The sequence below is a fragment of the Drosophila miranda genome, chromosome 2, assembly GCF_003369915.1.
Source record: "Drosophila miranda strain MSH22 chromosome 2, D.miranda_PacBio2.1, whole genome shotgun sequence".
In the NCBI taxonomy this organism is placed as follows: domain Eukaryota; kingdom Metazoa; phylum Arthropoda; class Insecta; order Diptera; family Drosophilidae; genus Drosophila; species Drosophila miranda.
Genome location: NC_046675.1, coordinates 29,025,250 through 29,033,809, shown reverse-complemented (window position 1 = coordinate 29,033,809; position 8,560 = coordinate 29,025,250). Strand labels below are relative to the sequence as shown.

The following is an 8,560-nucleotide window of genomic DNA, read 5'->3' as shown; positions in this document are numbered from 1 at the left end:
GAGAGAGACAGGGCGAGAAAAAATGAAATTGTTTTCTTGATTCTGGCTATAATAATTATACGATCTGGCTCAGATTTTGCACTCTAGAAGATATAGTCACTTCTACGATTCTGCGTTTTTAGTTTTCTCGTATCGTCGAAATTGTGGATGCCACAGATTTTCGCTCTTTGTGGGGGCGGAAGTGGGCGGGGCAAAGTTTTGAAATATTCTTGTAGCAGTGACATATCACAGAAGTCTGGATCCAAAACATCGTTGCTCTCGCTCTTATAGTCTTTGAGCACTAGGCGCTGAAGGGGACGGACAGACGGACAGACGGACGGACGGACAGACGGACAGACAGACATGGCTCAATCGACTCGGCTATTGATGCTGATCAAGAATATATATACTTTATGGGGTCGGAAACGATTCCTTTTGGACGTTACACACATCCACTTTTACCACAAATCTAATATACCCCAATACTCATTTTGAGTATCGGGTATAAAAAAGTCTTGTTCCCGCCCGGGTTCGAACCGGGGACCTTGTGCGTGTGAAGCACACGTGATAACCGCTACACTACGGAAACAGCTGAAGTGAGGACGCACCAAGTACAACCTCTACGGATAGTAGCGATAAGATTATCAGCATGTGATATAAATAACCTAGGAATATACGTACATATTTAATTGTCAGCTCTCCCAAAATTGCCAGTATTTACACCCTTGCGATAACCACACAGTTAACATACATAGCAACCGTTTAAATGCACAAAAGAGCTAAATGTAAATGCATTTAACGAGATGAGATGCAATGAAGACCTCCCATCGCTACGCTTTCATTATGAAGCTTAAGAACTTAACGATATGTGAAAATCACAAATTAAATTACTTATTTAAATGTGATTATGTGCATTATTTATGGGTAGAGTGTTGCCGTTGCTTGAGTAGCGGGTTTGGGGATGGCGATGGGGATGGGATGTGATGGGACGATAAATGCAGTGCCACAAAAACGTGTGTTGCATTTTAAAGGACAATGTGCTTGCAAAAAGGGGAGACGGAACCGAACCGTACAGAACCGAACCGAACCATTACGTATACGCTGCGTATGACATTGAGCTAACGCTCTCGCTTATCGCATGCACGTCGCAGCTGCTCGGGCGCATGGAATGGAGCCACGTTTGGCATAATGAGCGCCATCCACCCACAATGCTCATCCACCCACTCATCCCACTTGGAGCTTCAGCTTCTAACTCCCCCTTTTTTCTCACACCCACTACCAATAAGCCAATGGCCCAAGCAGGGCATTAGTGTCAGTAGAGGAGGAGCGAGAGTGGGTGTGTTGCAGATGAAGATAGTCGAGGTTGCAGCAGGGTGCTGGATGAAGATGGTGGCTGGGCTGATGGTGGGTGGGGCACTGAAATCCGACGTACGATGGCGCGCGCAAAACGTCAAATGGCAAATAGCACCTTGCACCTGAAATGCATTAAATAAACATCATTATCGCTAAGACTGGAAACAAGGCAGAGTCCCACACAAACGTACACAGGAAGCAATGCATTGTTCACACACACACACACACACACAGAAGAAAATCTACACACACACACACGTAGATACGAACGTAGATGAGAGCACAGAACGCCGAGCATATTTGGCAAACAAAAGGATTTTGCGGTTGAATTGTGTAAACATGGAGGGAAAACGTACGAACGCATTTGGATTTTCACTTGTCGGATATTCGTATGGGGCAAGGGGGCTGGAACATTTTTGGGGCTTGGAATGCACAATGAAGAAACACCGCCCCCCCCCCCGGCTCAAAAAACGACTGCAAGTACTCGAAACATTTTCACTTTTGTAACCAAAGGCAAAGCTCTTAGCATTTCTAATGATGTTATCAGGCAGTGGGTTTTCCTATTGATTTTGGTTTGTAAGGTGATTAGGGGGATTTCCTGAAATACCTAAATTTTGAATGAAGTAAAATTTTACTTTCAAGAAAATTCAAGTAGATTTTCCATTACAAACACCAGGATACAGGGATTGTGTTAATATCATTTAATTCGATGTAATCATGATGAATATTTAAGTGCCTTCGAGCTTAAGCTGAAACGGTTTTGTGTGTGTGTGTGTGTGTGTGTGGGGAAAAGGCCAAAATGTTGTGCATTCGTGGGGATTATTTAATCGTTGTCTTTAATTTTGCTTAAATTTTACTTAAGACTTGGTTTGTTTCTTGCAAACAAGTATCCAAAAATTATTTGATTCTATTTATTCTCACACATTATGCTCTCTCTTATGCTCGTTCCATTTCTCCTTCGCTCTTTTTACTTACACACACAAGAAAAAAAAAATCCACAGCATGGCCATTTATCATTTTCGCCCTATTGAAGTTTGGGTTCGCGCGACAGCGGCAACATAAAGCAGCGACAGGCAGCGGGAGCCTCTGCTCTAGAAGGCGTGCCAGCCCTAAGCAGCAGATGAAGATGCTCGGCCAAGCTGCCGAAGAAACGGCCAAGACACAAAACAGCAGGGTTGCCAAAACATCCAAAAAAAAAGAGAAGCCCCCTCGCCCAAAAAAAAAAAACCGTCGCACCAAAAAGAGACGTGCAAGTAGTTCAAAAACTTTGGCCTAAAAGCAAACCGAAGGCTACCAGAAAGAAATATATAGATGGGCCACGGGTAGGATATTTTCTGCGTGGAATTGTGGCCTGGGCTGCCTTAAGGGGCGTGGCAAACATTGGCTGGCATTTTGGGCGAGCGTATGACATTATTTATGGTTTGTTATTTTTGTGCAAAAAGTATGCAAGAAAATATGCTGCGACTCTTTCATAATTTTCCTCTCCTTCGGGGGCTGGAGGCATATGAAACAAAAGTTTTTTTTTTGCGGGAAGAGGCACACACTTTAAGTGTGAAATTAAAGCTGATGATGCGACAAGGATGTGGCAGAGACATGGCCTATGGCAGGGCATTAATTAAAATCGTAAACTCAAATCGACAGGCGGGAGAATTTTTTCATAATTTATATATATACATTTTTTTTTTGGGAAAAATCACACGCAACAAAAATGCGCATAAATTATAAGGACTCATTAAACATTTTCCATATTAAATAGAAAGGAGCCGATGCTTCAGCTTAATGACCATAAATCGAAATTAATGACGTTGCCAAAGAGCGGACAGGGGCTGACAACGGAGGAGAGTAGAGAGTGAAGGCTGACTACGGTCCTGCGGACTTTGGTCTTCGTTTATGCCACGGCCACAAATGGAAGCACCTGCTGCTACTACTACGGCTCCATCTGCACATTCTCCAACGGTGGCTACTGCTATTCGCCCATGGCTACTGCTGGCAGTAAAGTGCTGCCAACGTTAATGACACCTGCGAGACAATTTCAATAACCGATATGTGCCGTTTTCGGTTTTGTGGATCGTTGTCCGTTGGCCATTTCGCCAACACCAGCACCAACACCAGCACCAACACCAACCATTACCACCATTACTGACGGATGTCTTGTGGTGGTGCCATTGAGGGCCATCGATTTCTGTTCTGGCTTTTATTTATATTCAAGCCGGAACAGTTCCCTCATCGCTATGATATTTATGGATGCTTCGTGGATCGAAATATAAGGCAAGGAAATGAAATGGGACCATCAAGTCGGACGTCTCTTTTATACTAGATCTACTACACAATACTGCACACTGATTTAATGGAGTCGCAAACCCAGCGGGGAATCAAATTTAGCTTTGAAATTAATCAAATCTGGGGCAAGCTTCACCCTAGGATACCTCTTCAATCCCAACCGTCGTTAATCTGGGTCATCATGAGCAATTACTTGTCAAGATGCGGGAGATAAGAACTGGCTCAGAATGTTCTCAGAGATCTGAAGAGGGAACACGGGTTACCTTGGCTTATCTCATGCTGACCCAAATAAAAAGGAAAACCGTAATTTCTGTTCAAGTGGCGTCTTGTGAGCTTTAGTTGGTGGCGGAATTTTACGGCTGTTTATTTAAAACTTGCCTACAAATTATGCTAATATGTTACGCAGTCGATTTTTATCAGCAACAACCGCAGCAACAGCGGCAGCAGGAGTACCCACTTTTAAGAACTTCAGAATGAGGTGTCAAAACAAAGAGAATTCTTTAATTTTACCCTCCATTCAGTATACAATATAATGCTGACTCGACTGTATTCTTGGGGGGAGACTTCACAGACTCTCGGAGCGCGTCTGCAGCTGTTTACTTTGTTAATGGTCTTTTTCAGCTAAGCTCGTCAGTCGCACGCGTCCACTCCCATTCTCCAACACCCAACAGTCCGACTTCCAGTCCCCATTGTAGTCCCAGTTTCAGTGTCAGAACCCAGGGATACATCCCTTGCCTCCTGCCATTGATTTTTGCTCATTTTTTGACCTCCAAGCAACACAACGTGGCATTGAAAAGCTTTGGTGTTTTGATTTAAGACTGCCCCAGCGAGAGGCAGTTTTTCTGTATTTTGTGTCTGCGATGCGGAAAATAATTTATACAAAAGGCTCTGTCTTGGATTTCATTTGCTCTCATTTCACGGAGTGGTCAAGGTGGGGGGTGAAAATGGACTTCTTTGTTGATTTTGTTAAATACTTTTCACTTTTCTTGGCCATTGTAGTGAAGGGACTTTTAGATGTGATAAATTTCAGTAAAGTAAGAATTCAAAAATAGAAGTCGGCAATTAACAAATGAAATAAAATTATGGCCCTGTGAAAGTGTTACTTTATAGAAAATTCACTTTTCATTTACCAAACAAACAAAATCTAAATTTTGGCCCCTTTTGGCGCTCATTTTCACGACCATGGCCCAAGTACTTGAAACAATTTCATTTAATTGGCTTTGTGAACGAAAGGAAAGCAAAGGTCTCAAAGTTTTTAATGAGAGAAGTATACGGGAAACTGAATTGAAATCACAAGAGTTAAGGTCATGGCATTAAATAAATTGCCATTTGGCTGGAGAACTTAACCAGGCGCAAAACTCGGTAATGAAATTAATTTTCTCACCTCCCCGAAGGCCGTGAAGGGTGTGGCGGGTGTTAAGTTTGCAAATATTTTCAGGAATACCCCAAGACCAGGGCATTCGTGTGTAATTTTTGTCATTGATTTGGACCCGGCGGCAACAGTTTGTCAAGCACTCACATTTGACCCGCTCTCCAGGAGCCCATCCCGGGGCCGCACAGCTGTCGCCCCTTGACACACACACAAACAGACACGGACAGGTCCCCGGCTGGGGATCAGCTTCGTCCCAGGTCCCAGCCTCCACGTCTGTCGAAATTTATTACATTTTCAAGTATTTTTCCGGTTTTGTTGCCCCGGAAATTGCCGAAACGTGTGGCCGGCGTGCCAAATCCCAGAAATGTGCTAAAATAAATTATTAATAATTTCTATGAGCGCCCCAGCCTCAGCCCCAGCCCCATCACGCTCTAGAGTCTGAGAATTAACACGGGTTTGTTGTTGAATGAAATGAATTATTTATTTTAATGTCAAATATATCTGCTCCTCCGGTCAATTACTGTATTTGTTTGCAGGATTCTCTGCTCTGTCCTGACTCGACTTCATGCTCAACTCATTTTTTGTTGCAGGGACGTGCTGGGTGTTGATTTTTGTCCATTTTCATATTCTTGTTTTTCCAGTGATAATCTATTTTGTCATTTTCTTCAATTCGTTTGTCGGCCGGGGCCTGGGCCTGAGCTCGAAACAAATTGTAATCAAAGTTTATGATTGACGGATGCCCAGAGTATTCATTATTCATGCGTAGTTCCATTTTGTCTGGAAACGTTAAGCGAATAAGAAATGATTTGTTTTTTTGCCATTCGGTTTTGCATTTTGAATTTCCAGCAAAAATCATGAATTTTCCCAGATATTCTTAAAAGATATGAGAGAGTAAAATGGTTGAGTGGAGGCAGCAGCTGGCACTGCCTGGAATTATTTATATTTTCTTTGCTGCAGATACAAAATAATTATCTGATGTAGGGACGTTGCATTATCTTTAACCCCAATAAACTTCAAAGAATCTTTGATTTTTTAATGGAAATACATTTTCTGACAGCTCAAAACATTTTCCAGAATTTATTTAATGCATTTCTGCACAGCTGTCTTGGGAATTTGTATATTTATATAGAATTTCTGGGGCACAAGAAAAAATATTACATACAAATGTGCTCTCGATTCCAGCATCAAAATTTAATTGCAAATACCAAAAATCAAGGTCTTCTTTCAATGGGCAAAACAAAAAAAACAAAAAACGAAAGAAATCAGAGGATAAAAAGAAAATAATATATAACTCAATGGACTTGTGGATTTCACTTTTCAATTAAAGCCAGAAAAAGTTATGAATCAAAAGAAATGCCAGATGCCGAATGAGAAGTGAGTCAAGGTTTTGCATTTCGATTTCAATCAATTCTGAAGAAGATGCAGACACAGAAACTGATACAGATACATCTGTGGTAGTGGCAGTGGCAGTGGCAGGAGCTGTGGCAGGAGCAGTGGCAGGGGCACAGAAGCAACTTGAACTGTCTGCCATTTATCAGAGAGCAAATATGAAATGAAATTTAATGATATTATTGTATATCAATATTCCTCACATGGTTTGTTGGGTTGTGTATCTGTCTCGCTGTCGCTGTTTCGGCCTTTTCTGTGTGGATGTACTGCTGTTGCTGTTGTCAACGTCAATGACATGCAATTATTTCCACATTAAAACTCATTTCCGTTATTGTAACTGAAGCGAGACATTAACGGTTGGGTGAAACATCTATGGGTCTGCTCCCTGCTATGGGTAGCTCCCGGCTAATGGGCAGATCAACGTTGGCAACGTTGACGCTACATTGATTCGACAATCAATACTTCAATCGGTTTGCTCTTTATGTAAATTTGGCCCAATCCACCCAAACCTTAACCCTCGAAATACACGAGTACAAACCATCCTTCGTTGGGGTCTGTCTCTTTTTATCTTCATCTGATGATAAAGTGTAATTAAAGGGATATGTGGGTGGCCAGCTGGATGATAACCTCATCATCGTCCACACACATCCCACATTTCACATCCCTCTTGGTTGACGGCCTGCAACATGGCCATATTAAAAATTATTATTGTATGCCGCGGGGCCCGAAATGAGAAAAGTTGGCGCCAAAAGTGCATTTAAAGCAGGATCCAGCAGGCTGCACGGAACCCATGAATCTGCGAGCAAACTTTAATATTTACTATCAATTTAAAATTTGCGCAAACATTTACAGCAGTACGCAGCAGCAGCAGCAGCAACAGCAGTATTGTGGCAGGAAGTTATTGTCCTTTCGACCATCCACTTGAGGTCATTAATTCATTCAGCGACAGCTGCGAAAAGTGAAAATCGTCTTTCTCCGCTCTCTGGCTCTGAAAATAAAATTAACATACCGTGGAAGCAAGTAGGAAAATTTAATTAAATTGGCGTAAAAAATGATTGTTAAATGGGTGTCTGCTTGACTCTCATTTGCATCCAGTATAAATAACAGTCCGATCTTATTAACCATGAAAATAACCTACTTGGACACTCAAAGAGTCCACACTCGAACATGGGTGGTATATTATAATTTAGTTGTTATTTCTACTCTCTTGTATTATTATTATGTGAATGGTTTATTGTTTGTTTTAATGTGGCCGTGTCTAGACACTTTTAATATATCTAAATACTTGTTCTCTGCCACGAGGATGCAGTGGGGTGTGGTGGATGGGGAACGAGGCCACTCTTCAGGCTGCGTGTTAAAGTTGAAAATACTTTGCAACGCTCATACCCAGCGTTGGCCACATAAATCTTTCTCTGAACCCAACGCACCCCCCCTCACTCCCAAGGATCCACCACTATATGTGCGAGTATGTGTGCACATTAAAAGTTTGCCTAAGAGCTTATGGCACCATTTGTTAAAAGCGATTTTTAATGCTGCCACGATATATCCACACATACAGACACACAGACACTCATGACACTCCTGCATATGTGTGTGTGTGTCTGTGTGTGGTGGGGGTGTGGAAAGCCCCCTCCAATGCCAGGGCCAACATCTAATGGCTTTCCACGCATCAGACGCAAAACTTTTTTAATGAGAGCGCATCAGGCCGATACCCTTTCGAGAGGAATATGAAAACTGTTGGCTTCGAATTTTTTATTAATAATGTAATAAATGATTAGAAAAGAGAGAAAAAACTATCTTAAAAACCTCGCTTTGAGTGGATTTCCATCAGCACATCATTTAGAAGAACATAATTTTGACAAAAGAATGATTAAATGCTTAAAAAGATGAGAGCCAGCTTGAGCGAAATATGAGAAACATAATACTATTAAAATCGCATTAACTATAGATAGGACTTCTTCGAAAGTGGATTATCATCAGCCACCAATTGAAATCCAATTAAAAAAGTGTGATATACGATAAGGAAGACTTGAGGTTGCATTAGGTAAGATAGGGTTACATCAAAGCATCTGACAGACCGCCCCTCTATCGGATTACCATTAGCATACCATTCAGAGCTCATTAAGCGTACACAGAGTTCGTTCTGGCGTTGGAAATTCCCACCATTCGAATCGCCTTTCGGCATCG

At 41.9% G+C, this 8,560-nt stretch overlaps 1 non-coding gene across 1 annotated transcript; it reads right to left on the bottom strand.

The window, feature by feature from the left end:
- Nucleotides 1-495: 495 nt before the first annotated feature.
- On the bottom strand, nt 496-568 carry Trnav-cac. The gene has a single exon. It is a non-coding gene; the product is annotated as a tRNA-Val (tRNA).
- Between the last annotated feature and the right edge of the window lie 7,992 nt (nt 569-8,560).